The following is a 25,671-nucleotide window of genomic DNA, read 5'->3' as shown; positions in this document are numbered from 1 at the left end:
GTGGTTACTCAAATTATTCAATCTAATTATGGTTGTGCTTGGGGTTGTCACAATTATAATGGGTTGATGATTCTAATCTAATAAAAGTAATAAACAAGCAACAAAAGGAAAGATGTAAACAATTGATTAAACATGCTAGGATATCATGGGTTCATAAGGGATTCATGGGAGTTGATCATACAAACATGTTTCCTACTAGATGCAAGCAATTATTGTTGTGATGGATCAAGTTGGTTTATATCTTACAATCCTAGGAAGGTTTGGGCCCCGGAGCCGAATCGATTAGATTGTACAACACCTACAAGTCGACTTAATCCTCCCTATCCAACTATATGCATGGTCTAATGAGACTCGAGTTGGTTTATGTCTTACAAGTCTCATTGAAAAGATAAGTGATGGTTAAATGCAAGGATTCATAGGCTTAGCATTTCATCAAACATAACATGTGCATAAGTTGAAATCACAACAAGCAAGCAAATTAATTATGGAAGCATATTAGATTAAGCATGAATCATTCCCCATGTTTATTTCCCCTAATTACCCATTAATCCTAGCTAAGTAACTACTCACTCATGATCAAGTTTAACATGTTAATAAGGTTGTCAATCATACTAACAAAGCCAAACATGATGAACAAGTAAGAAAGATTAACAATAATTAAAACAAGGATTAAGAGAATTATACCTATGGAGATTCCAAAATAATAATGCAAAGAATAATAGAAGAACTTGATGATTGATGGAAGGTTGTCAATCTCCCAATAAACCCAAATGATCTTCTAATTACCCAATAATAAACTTGAATTACTTAATAATAAACTTGAACAATGATTAAGGAAAGATTAATGTGTAATTTGTGGAAAGATTAAATGATAATCTATTCTAATCTACTCCTAATCTAATCTAAGGAAGGATTGATTTAACCTAATGAAAACTTGATGGTTTAATTATTACAAGTGGGGTATATATAGTAGAGCATCATTAGGTTAAACAAGGGTAAAATAGTAAATTAACAATGCTAATTGTTGGTAGGGAATCGCGTGTCTCAAGAGAGACTCCGGTCTCCTTTTTGCTAGTCTTTCAAAGATATGCGCGGATCATGGTTCACGTAGCAAGGGAAGGCTTCCTGTCTAGGAATACGCTCGTCCCGAGCGTAATATGAGCGTCCTGGGCTTCAACCCAAGCGGGTTGAATTTGTCCCGAGCGGGTTGAGCTGTATCATGCCTTACTTGAGCTCGGATTGTAAAACGGACGCCATTTTCTCATCCGGACTCCTATGGAGTGATTCAAAAGCCTAGATCACTTGATTTTTCGACGCCGTTTCATCTAGTATACTTTCAGAGACAAAGGAGCAACTCTTGGTTTGGGTTCTGAGCAATTTCTTCTTGCAATGTCTTCCTTCTCGTCATCCTTGCTTTTTAGCCTAAGATGCCTCTATATACTCTTTATTTCTTCTTCCTTGGCCATCATTCTTGCCTCCTCTTCATACTTAGTCCATCAAATATCGTCAACAAGCTTCCAAATATGCATGAAAGACGGGAATATCCGCCTTATTATCTCCATTCCTATAAAACATATAAAATGCACTAGGAAATCAAATAGGAAGGATTTGACGGATAAAATGGTCATGAAATGTTATAAAAGTATGCAAAATAGGTTCAATTAGGGGACTAAATGTGCGCAAATAATGTTCACATCAAATATCCCCAAACCGAACCTTTACTCTTCCCGAGTAAAGAGGTGACAAAAACTAGACCTTTATTTAAACTATCCTAATAATATAGCCGACATGAGACAATTAGCGGGTCTCACTCCGCCCCTTCAACTCACAACAAGACAACCATGAGGTAGGATGCCTTCTTGCAAGGCAAGGTGGGGCTTGCCAAAATGGCGACACATCCAAGCATTAAAGCACACAAAACAAGTAATGGATGCATCTAGAAAAGAATAGCCACTTTCCTCATCTAAGTGGCGGAAGTTATCTACAAGGGAAGCAATTCAAGGATACACACTCCTTCATAGATGCAATTTCTTCAAACTACAAATCCTAGAAGGATACCAACAAATCACCTCCAAGTTGTGTCAAGCTAAGGTACCTTTGTCCTCAATCGTTAAATGCTTTTGTCAACAGTAGACTCCCTATGGTGTTAGAAACACTGGAGGATCGCGGAATTCCCCTTCTTGCCTAGACAAGAAGAAGGGTCGTCCCCTCTCTACCATGCACAAAAATGGATACGATGGATAAAGGGATCGATAGATACTTGAGTTTCACTTTGGGAGTTGGCTTTTGTTTTTGTTTTTTCCCCCAATTTCTTGTGGCATTTGACATTTGAGAACACTTTCTTGCCATTTCTTTTTGATTTTTTGCATTTCAATACTTGACAACTTTCAACTTTTTGCATTTTCTTTTTGAACATTTTCAAAGTCACCCCATATGTAGTGAGGGTGGCTTATATTTGAAGCTTTAGGAGTTCTATTTTTGCTCCTCTTTTCATTTGATGCATTTTTTTTTTTGCAAACTTTCTTTGACTTTTCATTTCCTTGAACTCAAATTTGAATAATTTTTGTTCCCATTCCCTTTGATGACAAAATGTGGTAGAACATGGATGAATGATGGTTGCATGGTTTCAAGGGTCACCTTGGAATAAACGGTAGCCAAGGAGTTATCACACCACAAGGTACTCTTGACTAGGCCTTAATCCATGGGTCAAAGGATACTAGCATGACACATCCTAGGGTGTTTTACAAGTATTCTAACAAGCAAAGTCTTAAGAAAAAAAAGCATCTACTAGGGCCTATATACACTTGTCAATCTTCCTAAGTAGACGGTTTCGGCAAAATTTTTCTAACATGCAAACTACATGCCATGATGCAACTACCATATAAAACATCCTAATGCAAATGATTCTACCAACTAATATGCCATATAAACTAAATGCAAGTCCTAAATTCACATTATTTTTACCGCATCCATCAAAATAAAGCCACATAGTCATCAACATTAAGAGGAAAAAGGAGATTGGAAAGATCATACCATGCGGTCTTCAATATCCTCATGTCTCGGATGTGGCGTAGTCGATCAATGTGAACAAGGATAGACAAACATAATATATATACAAACAATATATACAAGACTACACTACAAAGGAATGAACATGTTTTTGGGTTTTTGAATTTTTCAAATTTTTATGGTTTTTGATTTTATGATATTAAAGAACGTATTTTTGGGATTTTTCGAAATTTTTATCATTTTTGGAATATAAATTCTCATCCCCCACTTTATTTTGGACATTGTCCTCAATGTACATGTAGGAGTAGGGACAAAAAAGAAAACATGTTTTTGAATTTTTTATTTTATGGAAATTGAAGTACAAATGCAATGATATGGTATGAATGAATGCATGCTCTAACTAGATGCAATTCTATATGACATATATAACAAATGAATGCAATCTAAACTATAGTATATGATGCATGATTAATGCTTGAGTCACCTATGATCAAACCTCCCCAAACCGATTTAAACACTATTTCTAGTGTAGAAATGAATAGGTTTGGCCATTAGTAACTATGCATGAATTCTAATCTATATGCAACTAACTACATGAATCATGTGAGATATATTACAATGCAAACTAATCTAATCATGTGAGGTATATTACAATGCAAACTATACATGAGAAATAGGGAAAGAAGGGTCTCACAATCACGATCTCAATCAAAGCCTCTATCATTAAGGCTATCATCATCTTCACTTTATTCTTCTTCTTCCTCTCCTCCTCTTTGGTCATCTTCATTCAAGCCTTGGTTTGGGAACACAAGGTGTGGTTGCACCCAAGAAGGCCTAGGACCATTAGGATCAATAAACCCTTGTTGTGCCATATGATAATATTGAGGATAAAGGGCCAAATAGTTGTCTTCTTGCCCTCGATGCATCCTAACATCCATGTTGCTTATCATACCCATCAATATATCCATGGCCGATGGCGGGCTACTCGGGCGAGGGGGAGGAGGTGAAAAGGGTCGGTAGACATGGGGGTATGGAGGTATCTCCGCATAAGAGGGCCGAACACCATGAAGGAATGGTGGAAATCCAAGGCTTGGACCTTGGGACGGTGGTGGTGCATGGGAAGGAGTAGAACGTGCCTCCTCACGTCTCCTAGGTGGTGGAACCCTAATCCTCTCAATGGGGAGGAGGTAGCTCGGCATAGATGCAAGGTAACTCGACCTAGGTGTGATAGGAGGAAGGTCCCAACAAGGAAGGGTGAATGTAGTGCTTCCCTTGGTGTACCAATCAATACCTCCCAAATCATTATATTTGCACCATTTGTGATGCCTAAACATGACCCTCTCATTAAGTAAAGTATCTCCGGGTAGAGCCTCATACCTCCCATCATCATTAAACCACGGACATAAAGCATCGGCCATCCTAGTCACAAGACCACCCATCACAATTCCCTTTGATTTTGTCGCACCCCTTGATAGATTTCGAAATCGGACAAGTTGTACTTTGGCAAACCTTGGACATTCAAATATGACTCAGGAAAAGTCATGTCAAGTTGACTCACACATCCCATGTCACTTCTACCATGAATGGTCCCCGCTACAAATTGATGCCACATCCTAATAACCGGGTGATGAATGCAAAAGGCATGACACCTCTTAAAACCCTCTAATTCCAACCCGGTGATTGCTCTCCACAAATGTGACTCTGTGAACCCCACGGGCTTTTCAAGGTCGGTCTCGGGTATCGCAAGCCCAAAGATTTCACCAAAGGTACCCAAATGCATTTGATGGGTCTCATTACACAACCTAAATTCCAAAGACACCCCATATGTCTCTCCTTCAAATACTTTGAGACTAGACAAGAATTCCAAGGTGAGGCTAAGATATGTTTCCTCATGCATATTAAATAAAGTCTCAAGACCCATTTCTCTAAATAAGGACTCGGTTCGTCCTTCAATACCAAGTTTATCCAAAGTTTGACGACAAATGAAACGAGTGGGTTCGAACTCCTTACCAAGTAGTTTCAAAAATCGCCTCCTATGCTCATTTTTGATGAATACTACCTCCGGGAAATTATCAAGTTGCTCAATCTCCGGTACTAGCTCCTCTTCTTGCATTTGGAACTCCGGTGGAGCATTAGAATTGCTTCCTTTCCTTCTTTTTGATCCCTTAGAAGTAGTAGCCTTACTCTTGCCCCAAAAATTCATTGTTGTAGTCTTGAAATCCACCAAGTATCACTACCGAAGAATGCTTCAAATTTCCACAAATAAGAGCCAAACAACCTTAAAAATGCCTTACTAGAACACTAAAAGCAATGTAGTGAAGCTAGAAGGCAAAAATCAAACCCGAAAATCAATTGTTGCTCACGGATTTTTGGAGCTCCAATTTTTGAAATGATGAAAATGGGTGATTTTGAGCAAATAGAAGGTTGGAAAGTTGGTTTTTATTGTGTAGAAATGGATTAGAATGATTTTTAGAGTAATTAGATGGTGATTTGGTTGGATTTTATGGTTATTTGGGTGAGTTTTGTGAGTTGAGGTTGAGTTTGAAGGTAGAAGATAAAGATGGTAGGTGAGCTTTGAGTATAGAGTGAATTTTATAGCTGAAAAACAAGGCATTCACGGGTTAAAGGCTGAACACGTGTGGGGTAGTATTATTCTGCCCGTGATTCTGGGAAAATTCAGCATTCAGAGCGTGGACCCGCTCGGGACAGATCTGACCCGCTCGGGTTGGCTGAGAACCCGCTCCAGATAATTTCAACCCGCTCGGGTTGGCAGCAAAGATAAGCGTCGTTCTTAAAATCCGCTCGGATTCTTGGGCAGGAACTTTTCTTTCTTTTCTTGTCCTTCAATCCGCTCGGATTTGTCTCGGGATGCGCATCTTTTTTGAAATTTTGGCCCAACACCTTTCTCTTGATAACACACTTACTCATAAGCCCAAATTTTCCATTTTCTTCATTTCTTTACATTTTTCATCTTCTCATTTTCATTAATTTCCTTCAAAAACTCAATTAAAATATGAGATCCCTCTCTTTCATCTCTCATGCAATTAAATAAATGCAAAACTACACTAAATGCATATATACAAATTAATGGTTATTAAGGAACTCCATCAAACCAAGGATTATCAATAAACAATTTCATGGAAAATCATCACTAGCACTTAAAGCACGTAGAAGTCGGTCAAATTCTTGGGAGTGGGACATGAATAGGCATGCATAGCAACACAAGATTATGTAATTGAAAAATGCCCAAGTAAAATACCGAACAAGCATGTCAAGAATATTATGACAAAAATCATAAGAGAAATGATGGATGGTAGGAACATGAAATGGGTAGTTGGTTGGTAATTCACTCAACTCATCCTCCAAATAGTCAAAATAACCACATTTAGTTCAAGTACTCTCATTATCATTTAAGGTAATTTCAAGGGTGTCTATTTGGGGTTCCCAAATGTCCTCATATTCCTCTTCCCAACAAGGTCCATTATCAAAGGGGTTGTCATAGCAAGGCTCACCAAGCTCAACACAATTGTCTCCCTCAAATATGTCATCCTCAAAGGGTGAGTTTTCACTCAAGTTCACATCCATATCATTCTCACTTTGCCCATTAACATCAAATTCCATGGAGGTTGATTTCATTGAAACACAAGAAGAGTAGGATGACGGCATCCAAGCATTAGTTTCACAATCAAGAATGTACTCCTCCTCCTCATCACTCTCCTCATCTAGCACTCCATCTTCCCAAGGTGGGTTAATTTTGTGGGCAAAGTGGATTGACTCAAGGTTATAGGAAGGTTTTTCATCCTCACAAATCTCATTTTCATCATAGTTTTCCTCAATGAATTTTTGAAATGTGGCTTTTATTGCTTCCATACCTTCCTTGGCACTCTCAAATATGTCATGTATAGTTTGCTTAAGACAATGGATGGTCATGAACTCAACAAATTCCCAAAATTCCTCACAACTCATCTCACATATCCTACCACCACTCAAGTGAAATGCCAAGTTGCGGGTCTCAAGGTTCATGCCATTATAAACAACACAAAATGCTTCATAATTTGAAAGAGTAAAACCATGATGCCAAGCATGAGTCATATAATCTTCAAATCTTGCAACATATTTATCAAATGATTCATTTTCATATTGCCAAAAAGTGAATGTAGATATGTTGAGCATGTGAAAAAGAACAAGTACAAGAAATAAATTCCCAAGGAACCAAAATTCCTCAAGAAGAAGCACAACTAAAACTAGACAAAAGAACAATTCAAATAAACAACACCGTCCCCGGCAACGGCGCCATTTTGATGTAGAGTGATGTTGTCGGTTCACATCCAATCAAACACATTTATAATACTCAACATACAACTAGTTAGTGATAAGTCGAGGTCGATCCATGGGACGGTGGTTACTCAAATTATTCAATCTAATTATGGTTGTGCTTGGGGTTGTCACAATTATAATGGGTTGATGATTCTAATCTAATAAAAGTAATAAACAAGCAACAAAAGGAAAGATGTAAACAATTGATTAAAAATGCTAGGATATCATGGGTTCATAAGGGATTCATGGGAGTTGATCATACAAACATGTTTCCTACTAGATGCAAGCAATTATTGTTGTGATGGATCGAGTTGGTTTATATCTTACAATCCTAGGAAGGTTTGGGTCCCGGAGCCGAATCGATTAGATTGTACAACACATACAAGTCGACTTAATCCTCCCTATCCAACTATATGCATGGTCTAATGAGACTCGAGTTGGTTTATGTCTTACAAGTCTCATTGAAAAGATAAGTGATGGTTGTAAATGCATGTTGGAATATGTGTCCTCCGACAATAATGCGATCACAACTGTTGATCATGATGATCATATTTTTAAATCTCATTTTAAGAATACATGTGGGATGTAATATTTTACAGTCAACTGGTCCACACATATCAGTAATGATTGGCTGACTAGAGTTTGACATTACTGTCGTGTGATGGTGGTGATCAGTTGATCCCCTTAGGTCATACCTATAGGGAATTACTCTTAATTGATTATTTAATTAATCGTATACCGATACGAGTTAATTAAATTGCTTAAAATTGACGGATGATTTTGTGAGTATAATTAACGTATCTTATTGTAATATGATTAAATGAGACACGGTCTAAGTAATCAAATTGTTTTATTACTTAGATGAAATTATTGTTTACAGAAACAATTGAAACAGAATGAATAAATTATTATAAATACAAAATGTTGTAGTTTATACTACGGAAACACTTTTGGCACAAGTAATTACGAATTACTAGTCGATTTTGTAAATGACATATTTTATGAGTTTGTTGATTTTTAATATGTTAAAAATACATTACATTGTGACATGTCATGTAACATGTTACATGTGACAAAATTGACAAATGACAAAATAAAATGGACCATCCATTTTATAATGAAAGTGCCGAAAATGGAGGGGTAATTGGGTTAATATTGTGTTTTCATTTTAAGTGGAAAACACTATGATTACTACCTCTTACTAGCCATGTAACCCTATAGCTTTTGAGAAGAGCAACTATTGCATGCATAGGCTCCCCAAAAAGCCACCCACCCAACCGGTTTTCTCTAGAGAACAACCCACATTGTTTTCTCTATTATTCATTCTTTTCACCTAACATTTTTCTAGTGTATGAAAATGCTATCAAACTCTCTACAATTTATGATAATTCTAGAGAAATAAACTCACAAAAACACTACCTCTTGAACCGAAATTTCAAGAGCAAAATTAATATTTTGTGTCATATTTTAAGTAAAACTAATATTATTACTAGATCTAAATAATATTGGTTATTATGAGTTTTCCTTGGGTATATGCTTTTGGGAGGGATTCTATACTTGAATCCTTGTTCTTCCATTTGAAGAGCTCAAGAACAAGTGAGTAGGAGAACTCACTTGTGCCCATAAACCGAAATATCAATGTAAGATGATGATTTCTTCTTTAATTATATTATAGTTTGCATGCATAAGATCACCTTTTAATTTTATGAGTAAATTAAAAATATAACATATATGAATATGTTTAGTAATGAGATATAGATTTCTAACAAGTGGTATCAGAGCACAAAGTTGTTTGCATGCAAATCGGTTATTGTTTTTCCGAATTATACGATTAACATATAAAACTTATAAATTTGTGTTATTATGATATATCACGAAATTAATTTATGCATGTTAAAGTTTCTGATCCTAAAATGTTTTTAGGATATTTTGGTTTAATTTATGGATTTTATTGTTCATTTTAAATAATATTGGCATTAAAATGTGATTTTTATGATAAAAATGTCATTTTTGGACGAAAATTAGCTAAACTTCGAATTTTCCAGTGATTTTTGGATATGTTTTCACATATATTATTTTTAGATGATCTGGAAATTTTGATAATTTTATGAGTTCTTATGCTCGAAAAATGGATTTTTCATGATAAAAATCGAATTTAAATGAAAAATAGGTTAATATGATAAATATTTCGAATCTGGTCATAGAAATTTATTATATTGTCACATTCAATTTTACAAGATGTGTGTAAAATAATAGGCTATAATGAAGTCTTCATGCATGATTTATGGATTTTTAATGAAAAATAGCATAAATAGTGACTTAATTAGTGAAATATTGCTAAAACATACTCCATGACTAAGGAAAAACGTCACATGTTGCACTTTATTATCTTTTTCAGATATAAAGTTGAAAATTTGATGAATATAATTTTTCTCATGTTTTTATGATTATAATTGATAAATTTGATAAACCGCAACATTGTTTTTCCCGATAACTTTCGAAATTTTTAACCTAAGTTTTTGAATATTATGAGTGTCATGGTATTTTTCCAGAATGTTCATGAGTTTAAATTTCAAATTTCAAATTTATTTGAAATTTTTGTGATTTATTTGAAGTTTAAAGCTTTTTATAGTAATTTTGAGTCCATTAATGAACAATTTTAAGAAATATAAGTTAATTATAGTCAAATGGTTAGTGGAGACTAATTTTGAGTCCTAAGTTGGTTAGGGTAATTAACTTGTGCATAAATATGAATTTATGTAATTACTGTGATTTTAAAAGGTTGAATCACGCAAATCAGTAAAAACCGATTAATATACGATATTGGCTCCTTAAAGGCGATTTAGCATAAAATTGGGCATCTTCATACATATTATAATGCTGCATTTTATTTATGATTGTCATAATTTTATTTTATGTAATTTTTGAATTATGTAATTTTACTTAGTATGACCTTAATTGATATTACCCGAAATGTATGGGAATATCGATTCGGTTGTAATTTATTGTGATCTCGTATCACCGTTTTGTAATTTAATATATTTATTTTATTTTAATTACAAATGTATAATAGGAAATTATGTAATTTGTTATGTAATTTATTTATTCCGGAGATCCTTGAAGACGGTGTCACTCAAGAAGGCGATACATAAAGACGGTGTTACCTCGAGATGCGTGCCAAAACCGAAGTTCAAGGGACCAATGGAGTTGGTTTCCGAATATGTAATAGTTAATTAGATTTTCTATTTTAGGAAGGTCATACTAGGATTTAATTTATGCTTTGCATTTTATTTATAAGTCGCATGCATCGCTAAATCGCCATAACTAAAACATGCATTATCATTTTTATCGAGTTTATCGACCGTGTCAATTATAATTATCGTAGTTCACCGCTTTAGTTCACTTAAAACGTGATAGATAATAAATTGACATGACCTCTCGCTAAAATAATCAATTGAGACATAGCCTTACCAAAAAGTAGAAACCATGAAAACCTATTTCGCGATGGAGTGCACTCGGCCCTACCGGGGTACAAACCTTGTTACGTAGGGGAAGTGGGTGATAAATGTCTATCCACCGAATTCATGTTGATGAGGGTTTCATCGGCCATACCGTGCCCAAGTTGATGTGGATTTGGATCATGGACACATTTATTCAAAATTTGGATTGAGCTCAACGGAAGTATTTGTGACCGTAGTCGCATGTGTTCCGGGCTAAAGATAAATGTTAATATAATTTATTGACCAAGAGTTCTAGAAGTAGAATCGATTAAAGCGTTAATCCACCGAGTTATATTGATAAGGGTTTCATCGGCCCTACCGTGCCCAAGTTAATATGAATTTGGATCTTGGAATCATTTATCATAGTTGGGTAGAGGTCACTATGTAAATGCTTTACTTGTTATTTACACGTATTATTATAACGACAAATGTTTTTGTTTTCATTATTCCGTTATCCTATTGTTCTATTTCTTTACCACAATTTATATACGATATCATTTCGATTTTTCAAAATCTCCATTAAAACATCGTAACTAAAGACAAATATGAATTTGCTTCTAAAACCTCAAATGAACCATTGCTAAGGATCTCTTTTAAAGAGTATAGATAAAAGTTATTCATTATCAAACAGGTTTTTGATTCTTGACTAACACATCTACTTACAATGAATTATTTCTAATTTTGGTAACTAGATTTGTTGGAAATCAAAATTGATCAAAATAACGCAACCACTTCAATAAAAGTTTTAAGACTAAAACGAACAAATGAAGAGTAATCTTCATGAATTCAATTTTGCTTCTCAAAGCAAAGACTCATTGAAATGAGTGGGAGCATTCTCTTAAACCGTTAGGAAAAGGACGAGGTTCAAGAAGTAAAATTAGAATGGAATTGATACAAGGTAATGTCAAAGGTAAAGTTATTGAGAATAACGATACTAAACCTATCAATCCCGACCGATAAAGTTTCCATTGTCTTAAATATTGGACACTAGAAAGGAAACTACCCCAAATTATTGAAGAATCAACAAGTTAGTTGTGGGACATCTAATGGGACCTTCTTCTTTAAATGTTTATTTGATTAAACATAAATTTTGCTAGTACTACTTCGTCAATATTAGAAACCAGTGGAGGTTTTCATCATTGTATTCGACACATAAGATGATTAGAATATGACGACTAGCAACAATAATGTCGAGAGATAGAGTAATTGTGTACTCAATCTAGTTTTTGGATTTAAAGTTGTACATAATTGTGACTATTAAATGCATAAACTCTAAATAAGAATATAAACTTGTTAAGATACAAAACAGGTTTCACTTTTGTGACCCTATACACCATAATTTGATGTATGGCTAGCCCATTATCAAGGTGATTATATTCTAAACCAAACTAGAATAATATATCATGAAGATGATGCAAGACTCAAATTGGTAACCTAAGATGAAACCTTAGATTTTGGAATGATGAACGCAAAGAGTTATCGAGTACTCTTGAAACCATTAGATCTTATGGTATATGCGTATCTTGTATTCAAAGCAAAATGTCTCGTGCCTTTTGGTTGAAAAGGAGATCGAGGTTGTAAATCATTGATCCAAAATAGGTTGATCATTTTCTTTTACCAACGATTTAAGTTTACACTAATGTGTTCACTTAATAAGGTAAATAGAGAAATCTTTGAAGAAGTTTAAAGGTTCAAAGAATCACGATTTAGTCATGATGGGATTATCAAAGTGAAGACTTTGATATAAGCCAAATGAATTGTGATATAGTATCACAAGTTAATCTCTCTTAACACACATTATAGGACAATGTGTGGTTGGATAAGAAATCAAACGCTATTCGATATGGTTTGGACTTCAATTAAGTTACTTTGAGTTACTTGATCCTTTTGGGGATTTTATCATTTTGTCTAAATTATTTTTCCACTAAAACTAAAACGAATCATATGAGATATGAAATTGTAAGGTACCATGTTTGTAAGTTTTCACAAGAAACAAATGCTCATTTTTCCCTTGCAATTATCACGAGTACGACGGGTTTGCGGCTCGTGAAGCTGTCTTTCTAAAATATAAGTTTATTTCTAGAAGACAGAGTGGGAGAAATTATTCAAGAGCCACAAAGAATGTTATGTCGCAGGAAACTCGTCTTTCTTGGCTACATGAGACGTTTTTTGTAAGACGTTTTGTGTAAGACATTGTTTCTTTAAAACCTAGGAGGTTAAATTCGTCACTTGTTAAAGATGATGAATTCATGCTACTTTTAAGAAAGTAAAGAGCTTATAACTTACAAAAGAAATTGTTTGATTCAAGTTGATTACTTCTGAAAAGTAATCAACAAATGACTTACATGAGAGTGTTTAAGTCACAGCTCAATAAAAGGCTTAGAGCCATGAAAATCCGAAATAAAAGGCTTGATTAGTGACAAAGGGTTTTGCACTAATAAAGACAAATTTCAAGGTTTGATTGGTTGCAAAGGGATTATATTTCATTATGAGATATATAGCGAGTGAATCTAAAACCCACTTCTTCAATAAGAAGGAATGTATTCAATACATGTCTTGAGTTTAGTAGATTCTTGCAATCCTAAGATAATGTGAAACTTAAGAGAGAATCTTAAGTAGGACATCAATGAGTTGGAATCAATGTTTTGATCATGTTATAAAACTTTTCTCGATAAGTCGAGAAGTTGTGTTTATACATGGAGTTTAGTGGGAGTTACGGAAATTTTAATAGTCTTATATGTGGATGACATTTTGATCATTGCGAATGATTTAAGACTTTGGAGAAATATAATACATCTTTAATATCCGGATTTATGAAGATAAATCCACAGGATATTAGCGTCAATAAGAAGTCTTATGTTGATAAGATTCATGACTAGTACAATTAAATTGAACATATTGATTGATTTCATTTGCTTTCGCTGCCAGATCAATTAAATAGGAAATGATGTATAACACTTCATATACTTTGAGTATGATGAATTGTTTCAAAATCGAATTCAAGAAATAATTAGCAAGTAGCCATATTGATGTTGGGAAATGTGTCCTCAACAATAGTGCGATCACATGATTTAATATCATAATTAAATCTCATACTAAGAATACGTGAGGGATGATTCTTTATACAGTCGACTGACCGTCATTAATCGGTAATGATTGGCTAACTAGAGTTTGACATTACTGTCGTGTGACGGTGGTGGTCAGTTGATCCCTTTAGGTCACACCTATAGGATGAGGCCCAAATAGATATTTAATTAATTGTATGCGATACGAATTAATTAATTCCTTAATTATGGGAGTGCAATTTTGCGTCTTATTTTAATGTGATTAAATAAAGATTAAATTTAGTAATTAAGTGTTATATTACTAAATTAGTTGAGATATTAATATAAGTTTTGAGGTAGAGGTAATTAGTTATTTGAAGTTACAAGAAGTTGTAATTTTAACTAACTAGCAATTATGGGACCCATTATATATTGATATAATGGTAGTATACTACTCAAAAGTGGAGTGTATATAATATTATTAATTGTAATATTTAAGTGTTAAATGATTACATTAATAATTAAAAATGTAAGATAGTTGAACATATGACTTATAAGCATTTGTGGGACAAATGACAAAAGGCAAAAATAGACCATAAAGGGTCCATTATTTCGGCCAAAATGAGAGCAAGAGATGCTCTTGTTTTGTCTTGTTCTTTTTGTTATAAAAATGTGTGATAGTGACTTATCCATGACATATCTTACAAAGCTTCAACCCTACACACTACCTACACAAACAAAGAGTAAAAACAAAAGACAAAAGATTCCTCTTTTGTCCCAAGGCCACCGGTTTTGGCTTGATAAAATGGGCATTTGGTTGCTCATTTTATTACTTCTTGTTTTTGCTTGAAAATGCATATATCTCTCTAGCTTTCTCACATGCAAAATTCATAAAAGCTCTCAATAAATACTAATACACCAAATCTATTACTAGAAGTAGTAATATAAGATTATTAGTATTATTAAGGTAATATTTCTACTACATATCTAGTTAATATTAGTAGGAATTTTTGGGATTAATCTTGGGTACAATTTATTGGAGTGGCTTCTAAACTTGGAGTCTTAGGAGGATCATCCATCATTATAAGCTCAAGAACAAGTGAAGGAAGGTGACCTTACTTGTGCCCAAATTTTCGAACCAACCAACAATGTAAGGAACATTGTTTTTCTTATAAATCTTTCATTTTGTTATGCATGCACTAGATCTAAAGAACAAATAATTAACAAGTTAATTAATTCACTATTAGAGGAGTCTAATAATAGGTATATGAACCTAACAAGTGGTATCAGAGCATAAGGATGTTGCATGCATAATCGGTTATTGTTTTTCCGAGTTAAAAAGTTAACATATAAAACTTAAAAATTTGTGATTTGTAAGTATAAGCCACGAAATCACCATGCATGTTATATATTCTGGTCCTAAAATGTTTTTAGGTCATTTTTATGATTCATGGAAATTTATTGCTCATTTTAAGGATTTTTGGTCATTTTATTACATTTTTATGACTAAAATGGGAATTAAAATGCTAAAAATAGTTAAATTTCGTTTCTGACCTTGAATAATTTATATGACCTCACATGCATATTTTACAAGTTGTGTGTAAAAGGACGAGTTAATTTGATTAATTTTGCATGATTTATGATTTTTATGAGATAAAAATGGATTAAAAGAGGTAAAATGGTTAAAAATAGTAAAATTTCGAATTAAGCCATGATCTTTTAATATGATGTCACATGCAAGATTTACAGAGAGTATGTAAATTTCTAGATTTAAATATCTTCTTTAGCATGATTTATGGATTTTTGAGTAAAAATGGCATAAATAGTGACTATTTTAGCAAAAATTAGCTAAAACGTATTAAATGGCTTGAGAAAATTATTTTAAGTTGCATAAATATCCCACTAATCAGATATAAAGTTGTAAAAATTATTGGAGTAATTTTCGGATACTTTATGTATTTTATGAGATAAAACCGATAAAATGCAACTATATTTTCTCAAAATTAATTCGAAAATTTTAACCATGTTTTTTGACATTATGAGGGTCATGGAATTATTCCAGAATGTTCAAAAATTTAAAATTCAAATTTTGAAACTTTTATAATTTAATTTGGATTTATTACATATAAATGATGATTTTAAGGTCAAAAATGAGCATAAAATTAAATCAAGTTGAATTATTGTCAAAAATTTAGTGATGACTGATTTTTGAGTCCTAAAATGTGTTAGGATAATTAACTTGAGCTTAGATGTGATTTAAGTATTAATTAGTGATTTTAAATGGTTATTATCACGCATTTCCATGAAACCGGGTTAAATGTACGACATAAGTTAAATAGGGCGATTTGGCACATGATTTTGCATGATAGATACATATTATAATGCTGCATATTTCAATTGTTGAATGTCTTTTACTTATATAATTTTGAATTATGTAATTTTATCTTAGTATGGCCTTAGTTTTAATCAATATTACCCGTAATGAAAGGGAATGTTGATTCGGTTGTAATTTAATGTGATCTCGTATCACTTTTATTTTTATTTTTATTTCATTAGTTTTTCCATTTTACAAATGTATAATAGGAATAGCTTTGTATTTTTATTATTATTTGTAATTATGGAGCTTCTTCAAAGACGGTGCCATTCGGAAAGGTGATCCGACAAAGACGGTGTCTTGGAAGGCGTGCCAATTGAAGATTCAAGGGACCAATGGAGTTGGTTTCCGAATATGTAATAGATTATTTGATTTTCTATTTTAGGAAGGCCATACTAGGAATTTTATTTATTGCTTTGCATTTCTTTTAATATGTTGCATGCATTGCCAAATCGCCATAACAACACATGCATATCATATCGAGTCATCGACCGTGTCAATTATAATTATCGTAGTTCACCGCTTTAGTTCACTTAAAACGTGATAGATAATAAATTGACAAGACCTCTCACATATAATAATTGAGATAAAGCCTTACCAAATAGTAGAAACCCATGAAGTACCAATTTCATAAGGGAGTTAATCCGGCTTCACCGTAATACAAACCTTGTTACGTTGGCGAAGTGGGGTAGTAAAAAGTTATTACATCGAAATTTGGATTGAGCTCAACAGAAGTATTGTTGACCGTAGTCGCATGTGTTCCGGGCTAAAGATGAGAATTAGAGTAATTTTTATCGACCGAGAGTTCTAAAAGTAGAATCGATTAAAAGGTTAATCTACCGAGTTATATTAATAAGGGATGAATCGGCTCACCGTGCCCAAGTTAATGTGAATTTGGATCTCGGAATCATTTATGTAGTTGGGTGGAGGTCACTATATAAATGCAATACTTGTAGTTAAATTAACGAGTATTATTAAAATGATAGATGATAATTAAATTCCTTCATTTCCTATTTTGTAGTCAAAATTTGTTTTAATCAACTGCAATGGCAACTTCAAACGCGTCCGCATCCACTAGTTCCACCCCGCTTTCCAATGTGTCATGGCTCCAATCCTTCATGGATCGATGTAAGTTAGAAAAGAATGGGTCCAATTTCGCCGATTGGGATGCACAACTTCGCTTGGCCGCGCAAGGTGACGACAAGCTTCGTTACCTTACCGAGGCATCTCCCACCGAACCACCTAATACTAGGTCCGCCGCTAGGCAAGCCTATGAGGATTACCAAAAGGAGTCGGCCGCAATGAAAAATGTATTGATCTTTGCTATGGAGGCCGAACTCCAACGAAGTGCTATAAAGATTAGCACCGCTCATGAGATCTACATGAAGCTTGTGAACATGTTTTCACGAGCTCCTAGGGTCATTCAATATGAGGCGGCTTCCGCATTCTTTGATCTTAACATCAAAGAGGGCCAAAAGGTGAGCCCACATGTGCTCAAGTTGATAGAGCATGTTGAGACCTTGAAAATGCATAAGGTGGAAATTCCCGATGAACTCGTGATTGATCGAATTCTTCATTCCCTAAGCAAAATCAAAGCATATGTTCAATTCCGGGTGAATTTTAATATGCAAGATAAGAAAGTTTCTCTTGATGAGTTGCACAAAATTCTTGTGCAAGCCGAAAGGGACATGGGGCTAAGTGTTAGCACCACCAAAGATGTGCTCAATGTTAATCAAAAGAGCAAGGGAACTTTCAAGAAAAGCGGGAAAAAGGGAAAGAAGCGAACTCCCAACAGGAACATAGCTAAGACTTATGAAGCTAGCACCTCCAAGCCCAAGTACAGTGCCCCCTCCGGGGACAAGTGCCACTATTGTTGTGGAGTTGGACATTGGAAGAGAAACTGTTCCAAGTATCTTGGCGACATCAAAGCTGGAAAGGTTACTCCAGTAGGTATATAAATATCCCTATCTTTTATGTTTCAATCTCAATTAGTATGTGATACAAGTTGTGATGATTACCCTTTTTATTGTAAATAGGGCCCCCTCCTAGCAAGGACAAAGGCAAGGAGAAGCAAGTCTAGAGGATCACGAGGGAAGCTAGAGTAGCCGACCATGGTGATGAATCAATGGAAGCTTGGCTTTTAAATTTGCTTTGTCTTTAATTTTATGATGAATTTCATGTTTTAGAACTATTTTGATTTCCTCGTGTGACTTGGAAATTGGTTTGTATCCTTTAAACACGGGTTGTATTTTGGATATTGGTGATTTGGTTTTCAACCCAAATCACTTGTTTTATTATGTTGTTTGTTCTAAAATCATCATCATTAATTACTTGCGTATAGAAACATTAGATAAACAACTCAAATTGATCAAGTAGACGATTATGATGATGGGATCATTATATGTCCATAAGCTATGAATCTGATTCTCCTTATGTCTTTGTTACTTAAAGTAACAACTTACTTATATAAGATCAATTCTAAGAGTTGTAATGAATTTTTGAATTCATCAAGTAGGGAATTCACGATACCAAATGGACATATTATTCTAATTGGATGGTCAACCGTGAGATATCTAGAATAGAGAGTCTATTAAACAGATGACATGGATAAGACTCGTATATTATCTAGCTGCCATGTAAGGATGGCCTTTTGAAAGTTAATATATAGTCTTGGAAAACTCCTAATATTCCGTTAAATATATATTTGTGACTCACAAAACTATCTCTCATAAAAATCAGGTGTATTTCTGAGAGATAGAGTGGGAGTAGATTGAATCGTCACAAACATCTCTTTTAGTTGAAATGTTACTTTGTGAAAGTAATAGAATTATAGAGTGGGAGTTGGTATTGAACTATAGTCTATGAAGATAGATTGAGAGCATAGTTCAGTGGGAGTTTATCGAACATGTCTTATTGTTTAAAAATATTACTTTGTGAAAGTGATAGTATTATGACCATGTTACATTCGAGCCGAAGCATTACAATCCGAAAATTGTTACTCAAGAGTAGATTTACTTTAAGGCGCGGGTCTCCTTAAAAGTAAATAGAACTCCAGAGTACACAAATGCATAAGATTTACATGAAGATGTTGATCAAAATAAATTGTGTTAGAAATTGCCGCATTTCATTATATTGAAGAATGGCAAATATAATTCGCTTTTCTAAAATGGGAATTTAGAGAAGGAAGTGTTTAAAACACAAAACCTTAGATGAAGATCTAAGAATCCTGACATATTATGCGTAGCTATGTTAAGTCATCACAAGATGGTCTTAAGTTAGCATTAAAGGATTATACTTTTCGTTCATGTGATTATAGTGAATTGTTTCATTCACATGATTGAAGAATCATGATATACATGAAGTTAAGTGGGAGCTATAATTGTTTCTCCATGTCTTATCTGTTGATAACATATGACTTATTGAGAATAATATACCAATGCTCTCTTCTGTTAAGAGTAATTGGGAGACTTGGAAAGGGATGCAAAGTATTCTAGATTTTGAATCTATGTGAGAGTAAATTGACATAGAATTGAGAGTCTTATGAAGATAAGTTCTTTCGTATCTTTTTAACATCAACAAAGTTGAATGGCTTATTCATGATGATGAAAGTGGAATTACTATGATGGAATCATAGTCGTTCACTGAACCCATTAAGTTGTTGATTACATGAAATCGATTACTAATGTTTCCGCCATTAGAACGATTATGTATGCCAACAGACGCCTTTTCTTTGTGATGTACCATTTGCTGGGTACATTATGAGTCAATAATAAGTTAATTCATAAGATGGGCTTGTGAAAGCCTTAAAGTACAATTGATGACTTGTACACATGTTTGGATCATAAACTAAGTTAAAGTGTTGAAGGGTTGCACCAACTTTAGTTTCCAAGCTTAAAAAGGATTTGATGAAATCCTAAGCAAATGTTATTGACAAAGGAGTAAGAAACTAAGAAATGTGTTTTAGTTTTGCGCATTGCAAATTCTACAAAAGGAATCTAAGTAAATTGTGATAAAATGGTCAACGTAGGGATGAAGAGTGAATCTCTCTACAAATGACTTCATCATATGTTATGTGATAACAGTGGGAGCTTCTTTCGAGATAAAGAACTCGGGTCTAGTATGAAGTCTGGACATATACTTAGAGAAATTCATGTTATTAAGAGATGACATTGAATGGAAGGAAATAGAAATTAATTAAGTTGGAATATATGGATATCGGGTATATCCACTTGCCAAGCTTGTATTGCATTTTAACTAGTGTTTTAATACACTAGAGATTATAGAATATGAAGTAGTAATAGTGTATTGACTATTCATATGTGATAATCACATTTATCGTTTTGAGTTTTTATTAAACTCACCCGCTACTTTGTCGTATCCGAATGGGTTGTAGAGACAAATTGAACCCCATTAAAGTGAACTGGATTGACATGGTATTCGCCCCTAGTTACTTATATGAGGTGACGTCTCGAAGTGACTAGAGTGTGATGCGATTGATGGCAAGTTCAAGTGCCATAGAGTCATATGGGATGACTAGTCGATCACATAGGCAGACTATATGAGACAATCGTCGAGCAAAGTGACCGCTTATAGAGTTGGTAATTCAAAAGCCTGGTCGTGGCAAGAGCTACTATAGTATTCTTATGAGTCAATTCTTTTGACTAGAGACTATTCGCCCAAGTTGGCACAACTTCTGATTAGCTTTGATTTATACTCTACGATTTCTTAAACGAGGTCAAACTGGGTATATTTTGGGTTATGATGGACTGTGGCTGAACGAAGGGAATAGGGCGATAGGAATTGTCCACCCCTTGTCAGGGTTGTTTGAAATCTCAAGGCCACTCGAGGAGTAAATAACTGGAAATGCGTGGCCACGCTCGGAAGGTATCTTTGATAGATAATTCCGGTCAGACAGTTAATCTCCAAATCGAGAAAACCACTCAAGATATGATCAAATATAAGTACGACTTGCAAGACACCTTGCATTGAGTGGGAGATTGTAATAGGACAAGAGAATTGGTGACGCACACTTGTCGAGGACAAGTGGGAGATTGTTGGGAAATGTGTCCTCAACAATAGTGCGATCACATGATTTAATATCATAATTAAATCTCATACTAAGAATACGTGAGGGATGATTCTTTATACGAATGACGACCGTCATTAATCGGTAATGATTGGCTAACTAGAGTTTGACATTACTGTCGTGTGACGGTGGTGGTCAGTTGATCCCTTTAGGTCACACCTATAGGATGAGGCCCAAATAGATATTTAATTAATTGTATGCGATACGAATTAATTAATTCCTTAATTATGGGAGTGCAATTTTGCGTCTTATTTTAATGTGATTAAATAAAGATTAAATTTAGTAATTAAGTGTTATATTACTAAATTAGTTGAGATATTAATATAAGTTTTGAGGTAGAGGTAATTAGTTATTTGAAGTTACAAGAAGTTGTAATTTTAACTAACTAGCAATTATGGGACCCATTATATATTGATATAATGGTAGTATACTACTCAAAAGTGGAGTGTATATAATATTATTAATTGTAATATTTAAGTGTTAAATGATTACATTAATAATTAAAAATGTAAGATAGTTGAACATATGACTTATAAGCATTTGTGGGACAAATGACAAAAGGCAAAAATAGACCATAAAGGGTCCATTATTTCGGCCAAAATGAGAGCAAGAGATGCTCTTGTTTTGTCTTGTTCTTTTTGTTATAAAAATGTGTGATAGTGACTTATCCATGACATATCTTACAAAGCTTCAACCCTACACACTACCTACACAAACAAAGAGTAAAAACAAAAGACAAAAGATTCCTCTTTTGTCCCAAGGCCACCGGTTTTGGCTTGATAAAATGGGCATTTGGTTGCTCATTTTATTACTTCTTGTTTTTGCTTGAAAATGCATATATCTCTCTAGCTTTCTCACATGCAAAATTCATAAAAGCTCTCAATAAATACTAATACACCAAATCTATTACTAGAAGTAGTAATATAAGATTATTAGTATTATTAAGGTAATATTTCTACTACATATCTAGTTAATATTAGTAGGAATTTTTGGGATTAATCTTGGGTGCAATTTATTGGAGTGGCTTCTAAACTTGGAGTCTTAGGAGGATCATCCATCATTATAAGCTCAAGAACAAGTGAAGGAAGGTGACCTTACTTGTGCCCAAATTTTCGAACCAATCAACAATGTAAGGAACATTGTTTTTCTTATAAATCTTTCATTTTGTTATGCATGCACTAGATTTAAAAAACAAATAATTAACAAGTTAATTAGTTCACTATTAGAAGAGTCTAATAATAGGTATATGAACCTAACAATTTATTACCCTTAAATGCTTGCAGAAGCATTAAGGATATAATGCAAAGTGTTTTTGATGCAATTTTGTGTAAGAGTGTTACACAAATGACAATTGACAATTGAGATTGTGCATGGTTTCCGACAAAACCATAATCAAAACACATTAAGATGGTTAAGATACCACTGTGGCTATGATATTTAAGAAATAGTTTTTCTAGAATCGTTCTAGGCAATAAAGAACAATGAGAGATATTTATAACGGAAATTGAGTACACTTGCAATCATGGGATGTGCAAGAGGATAAGTCCCGCACACTGTGAAAACAGTGGGAGCTATTCTTAGGCTAGAGGACCTATGCCTTGATTGAATCTCGACACGTACTCAGAAAGTTTTGTAATGCAAATGTATACATTACAAAGGAAAACGAGTATGTAGTAAGGTTGAGTAAGGTACAAGAAGTTGATAAAACCTACTAACCAAAGCCTTCTCATAGGCTTAACATGATGAGTCATGTCATTTAAATTGAATTGAAATGAACAACTACATACAAGATCAAATTAGATTATAGAACATGAAATAGTAATCAGGCATTGACTATTCATATGTGATAATCGCATTTGTCGTTCGAGTTTTTACTTTAAAACTCTTTTATTATACTTTGTTACATCCAAACGGGTTGTAGAGACAACATTGAACCCCGTTAAAGTGAACCCGGATTAACATGGTATTCACCCATAGTCACTTGTATGAGGTGACGTCTCGAAGTGACTAGAGTTTGATGCGATTGGTGGCAAGTTCAAGTGCCATAGAGTCATGTGAGATGGCTAGTCGATCACATAGGCAGACTGTTATGAACACTTTGTCGGGCAGTGACCGCTTATAGAGTTCTGGCAAATTTACATAGCCTGGTCGTGGCGAGAGCTACTATAGTATTCTAATGAGTCGATTCTTTTGACTAAAGACTGTTCGCCTAAGGTGGCACAGTTTCAGATTAACTTTGATTTGTGTTACTACGACCTTCGTAAATGGGGTCAAATGGGCACATTTTGGGTTATGATGGCTGTGGCTAGTCGAAGGGAATAAGTGCGATAGGAAATGTCCACCCCCTTATCAGGGTTAAAACAATATCTCAGGGCCACTCGAGGAGTAATGAACTGGAAATGCGTGGCCACGCTCGGAATGAATCCATGGTGGATAAATCCGGTCAATCGGTTATTCTCCAGATCGAGGAAACCACTCTCGATATGATCACTTGCAAGTACGACCTGAAAGACACCTTGCATTGAGTGGGAGATAGTAATAGGACAAGAGAATTGGTGACGCACACTTGTCGAGGACAAGTGGGAGATTGTTGGAATATGTGTCCTCCGACAATAATGCGATCACAACTGTTGATCATGATGATCATATGTTTAAATCTCATTTTAAGAATACATGTGCGATGTAATATTTTACAGTCAACTGTTCCATACATATCAGTAATGATTGGCTGACTAGAGTTTGACATTACTATCGTGCGACGGTGGTGATCAGTTGATCCCCTTAGGTCATACCTATAGGGAAATACTCTTAATTGATTATTTAATTAATCGTATACCGATACAAGTTAATTAAATTGCTTAAAATTGACGGATGATTTTGTGAGTATAATTAACGTATCTTATTGTAATATGATTAAATGAGACACGGTCTAAGTAATCAAATTGTTTTATTACTTAGATGAAATTATTGTTTACAGAAACAATTGAAATAGAATGAATAAATTATATTAAATACAAAATGTTGTAGTTTATAATACGGAAACACTTTTGGCACAAGTAATTACAAATTACTAGTCGATTTTGTAAATGACATATTTTATGAGTATGTTGATTTTTAATATGTTAAAAATACATTACATTGTGACATGTCATGTAACATGTTACATGTGACAAAATTGAAAAATGACAAAATAAAATGGACCATCCATTTTATAATGAAAGTGCCGAAAATGGAGGGGTAATTGGGTTAATATTGTGTTTTCATTTTAAGTGGAAAACACTATGATTACTACCTCTTACTAGCCATGCAACCCTATAGTTTTTGAGAAGAGCAACTATTGCATGCATAGACTCCCCAAAAAGCCCCCCACCCAACCGGTTTTCTCTAGAGAACAACCCACATTGTTTTCTCTATTATTCATTCTTTTCACCTAACATTTTTCTGGTGTAAGAAAATGCTATCAAACTCTCTACAATTTATGATAATTCTAGAGAAATAAACTCACAAAAACACTACCTCTTGAACCGAAATTTCAAGAGCAAAATTAATATTTTGTGTCATATTTTAAGTAAAACTAATATTATTACTAGATCTAAATAATATTGGTTATTATGAGTGTTCCTTGGGTATATGCTTTTGGGAGGGATTCTATACTTGAATCCTTGTTCTTCCATTTGGAGAGCTCAAGAACAAGTGAGTAGGAGAACTCACTTGTGCCCATAAACCAAAATATCAATGTAAGATGATGATTTCTTCTTTAATTATATTATAGTTTGCATGCATAAGATCACCTTTTAATTTTATGACTAAATTAAAAATATAACATATATGAATATGTTTAGTAATGAGATATAGATTTCTAACAATGCAAGGATTCATAGGCTTAGCATTTCATCAAACATAACATGTGCATAAGTTGAAATCACAACAAGCAAGCAAATTAATTATGGAAGCATATTAGATTAAGCATAAATCATTCCCCATGTTTGTTTCCCCTAATTACCCATTAATCCTAGCTAAGTAACTACTCACTCATGATCAAGTTTAACATGTTAATAAGGTTGTCAATCATACTAACAAAGCCAAACATGATGAACAAGTAAGAAAGATTAACAATAATTAAAACAAGGATTAAGAGAATTATACCTATGGAGATTCCAAAATAATAATGCAAAGAATAATAGAAGAACTTGATGATTGATGGAAGGTTGTCAATCTCTCAATAAACCCAAATGATCTTCTAATTACCCAATAATAAACTTGAATTACTTAATAATAAACTTGAACAATGATTAAGGAAAGATTAATGTGTAATTTGTGGAAAGATTAAATGATAATCTA

General features: G+C 34.0%; 1 long non-coding RNA gene across 1 annotated transcript; it reads left to right on the top strand.

Annotated features, from left to right (window-relative positions):
* Window positions 1-17,907: 17,907 nt before the first annotated feature.
* LOC141640670 (uncharacterized) lies at window positions 17,908-18,558 on the top strand. The gene is made up of 2 exons (XR_012543109.1): window positions 17,908-18,194; window positions 18,281-18,558. It is a non-coding gene; the product is annotated as an uncharacterized LOC141640670 (long non-coding RNA).
* The last annotated feature ends 7,113 nt before the right edge of the window (window positions 18,559-25,671 follow it).

This window comes from Silene latifolia, unplaced genomic scaffold (assembly GCF_048544455.1).
Source record: "Silene latifolia isolate original U9 population unplaced genomic scaffold, ASM4854445v1 scaffold_96, whole genome shotgun sequence".
Taxonomy (NCBI): domain Eukaryota; kingdom Viridiplantae; phylum Streptophyta; class Magnoliopsida; order Caryophyllales; family Caryophyllaceae; genus Silene; species Silene latifolia.
This window is presented reverse-complemented; position numbering and strand designations above follow the sequence as displayed.